Here is a 2,970-nt window from a genome sequence, read left to right as displayed (position 1 = left end):
ACAGTACATAGGTAGTTTGGGACATATGTGCACGCGACTGTCAGGAAGGTGGAAGGTAAATTAGATGGACCTTGATTTTTTTTGTCTAGCATTTTTTATGCTCTTATGTTATACATAATGCCCCTCTGAAAGCAGAATTCACTCATCCTCACTATTGACTTGGATGTCTTTCCTCCATATTCCCTAGCTCCAGCAACAATTAGGCAATTATATGATTTATACAGATCAGACTTCTGCGAGTTTTACTGTATCTACCTCTCTGACTGCATGTTTGACAGAAGTAGCCATTGTTGGTTTGGATACTTTGGTTGCCTCTATTGGAAAGCTGATTCATGATACCTTTGATTTACTTGGAAAAAAGTTGAAAAAAAACACTTTGGAAAGATTTGTGAATTTCAGAAAATTTCAAAACAGGGATTGCAGTTGAAGATGTGTTGCCATTCACCAGTGCTGTAAATGCAATATGACTTACTATTGATCTGCACCAATATGAGTAATCCAAGTTCCAGGCGAGGGATTAAAATTCCAGCATTAGACACTCATAGTGAGTAACAAGTCAAACCAAGGGTAAGGGCTTGGTGTGGCCATCAAGTGACGTTGTATCAGGGAGTGGGCCTTCCACTTTCACTGAAACACTTCTTGGACACTTCTTTGTTGGAGTCTCACTCTCCTTGATGTAAATTAGTTGATCTGTATAAATGTAACACAACAACAACAACAACTTGGATTTATATAGCACCCTCCATGCCGGACGGCGTCTCAGAGCGCTTCACAATAATGGATCCCGGACCGAGCGAGGGGGAGGAAGGTGACCAAAGGTGTGGTCGAAAAGAAAGGTCTTCAGCAGAGACCTGAAAATAGGAAAGGAGGGAGTGAGACAAAGGGAGTGAGGAAGGGAGTTCCAGAGCCTCGGGGCATAGTGGCTGAAGGCACGGCCACCGAGGGTTGGAGCAGAGGACCCGGGGGACGAGGAGGAATGCAGGGACTTGAATACAATGGTGAGGATCTTTACTAAATCTATAGAAAATGTATAGTTAGTGAATGTTCCAAAGACACAAATTTATATAGGAACATGGACTGACTAACTCATATTGCACATTAATTCACCCAAAACAGCAATGAGTGGCAACAATGGCTGAAAGAAAAATTAGCTGAAATAGGTTCACTCTATCTGTGCTGTATCTACAATCAAACTTTTTTTGAGTGGTTTTCTTTGCATTTACCCATATAAGAACAACCACTTGCATTTATATAGCATCTTTCACATAGGGTAATGTTATAGAGCTCTTTAGAGGGACTGGCTTAGATGCCGAGCAAGGGAGAGCGATAGGGGAAGTGACTATAGGTATGTTTGAAGAGGTAGGATTTGAGGTAGGACATAGAGGAGTGAGATGAAATTTTAGAGGCTGGGAGCTCCAGAGGAGGGGGACAAAGAAACTGAAGGCTCAGTCACCAATGGTGGGGTTAATAGGGCAAGAGACACGCAGTAAGTCACTAGTTAGGACAGAGCGGAAGGGATAAGCAGATGGGTAGGGTAAGTGAAGATGCAAGAGATAAGGAGGTGCCAGGAACTGAACAGCTGTGTAATAATAATCCAGGAAGCAGGATCTGAATAGATTCATAATAATAATCCTTGCATTTGAATACAGCACCTTATCACGTCTTTGAGACATCTCAAAGGGCTTCACAGAAAATACTGTAAAATGAGTTGACTGTATATTTTGTGGGCAAAAATATTTATTTGTAGGTGATGGTGAGGACCTTGAAATCGATCTGCTTGGAGACAGTAGAGACTGAAGAGGGCTGGGGACGTGCAGAGTTTGATGCAGGTGAGGACGCAGTGGGGGAGCTTTGGATGAGTTGCAGCTTTATAATATTTGGTAGATTCCGTTCTGTTCAGGCAAGAGCAATTCGTTTGCAGATGTTACTAGATAAATGTGATTTTATACAATTGGTAGAAGGAAACATCGAATGCAAAATTACATAGACATTTGTTTCATCAGAAGGGGAATCGTAAACATTTCAAAGTCACGCCCACCCTGTTGATGCTGAACTTCAGCTGTGTCCTCATGATGACCTGTGTCTCAGGATTACTACACAGCTTGCCTCCCGTATTCTTCAGTATACGCATGTTAATACCCCCATGTTGGGGAATGTGATGCTTTGTGCAGACAACAATGCTACATTTTCAGACTTTTAAGGCGTGTGTGGTGTCTGTGCACATACTGTGTGGCAAGTAAGTTATTTTGTAACTGATGTTTTTTTTTGTCTTTCAGTACAACCATGTTTCAAGTGTTGCATCTATCAAACGTGTCATTGCTTGCACAGCAAAAGTATGATGAAAAGAGGGTACTAGGAATAGAATAACCAATATCCCATTTCTCAGACAAACCATCCATCAAATTGGATGACCCCCCCCTCAAAGACCGTCCACATTTAAGAAGATAGATTAAAGGTATGTGTGGCAATTAACCCCAGGAACAGGAAAAATCAATTGAAGTATTCTACTCTTGTGGGCGCTTCACCCACAGCACACACAGTCAAAACCTCATGACAGCAAACAATGGGGTGGCGGAAGTATGTTTCCATCACCCCACCCCTCTAACGTAAAAGCTTCTGTCTATGGTGAGCTTGGCTTCAATGTCAATCTCTGAGTCAGCCTCTGAGTGCAAGTGCTGTGTAGCCAGTTTATAAACCACCCATTCTGTGTTCCTGTAATCGCTGTTTATTTCAGATGATTTTGCTCTAACCTGGGTCAATTTCACCTCAAAGACGCCATTGGCTTTGGTGAAGGTGGAGGATCACTTTGGCGTCTTTTGTCACAATTTTGCCCGGATCTCGGACTTCAGACCCCCAATTATAAAATGTTTACGCCACTGATGATTTATATGATGCTGCATTTTAACATGCAAATGGTCAAGCTGCTGTGGTTCATGTATGACACTTGCTTTGCAGTTTTCGTTCTGTGCT

At 42.2% G+C, this 2,970-nt stretch overlaps 1 long non-coding RNA gene across 1 annotated transcript; it reads left to right on the top strand.

The window, feature by feature from the left end:
- Window positions 1-978: 978 nt before the first annotated feature.
- LOC103183245 lies at window positions 979-2,438 on the top strand. Its single transcript, XR_488398.2, has 3 exons — window positions 979-998; window positions 1,748-1,829; window positions 2,277-2,438. It is a non-coding gene; the product is annotated as an uncharacterized LOC103183245 (long non-coding RNA).
- The last annotated feature ends 532 nt before the right edge of the window (window positions 2,439-2,970 follow it).

This window comes from Callorhinchus milii, unplaced genomic scaffold (genome assembly GCF_018977255.1).
Source record: "Callorhinchus milii isolate IMCB2004 unplaced genomic scaffold, IMCB_Cmil_1.0 Scaffold4, whole genome shotgun sequence".
In the NCBI taxonomy this organism is placed as follows: domain Eukaryota; kingdom Metazoa; phylum Chordata; class Chondrichthyes; order Chimaeriformes; family Callorhinchidae; genus Callorhinchus; species Callorhinchus milii.
The sequence above is the reverse complement of the archived record's forward strand: the minus strand, read 5'-3'. Positions and strand labels throughout refer to the sequence as shown.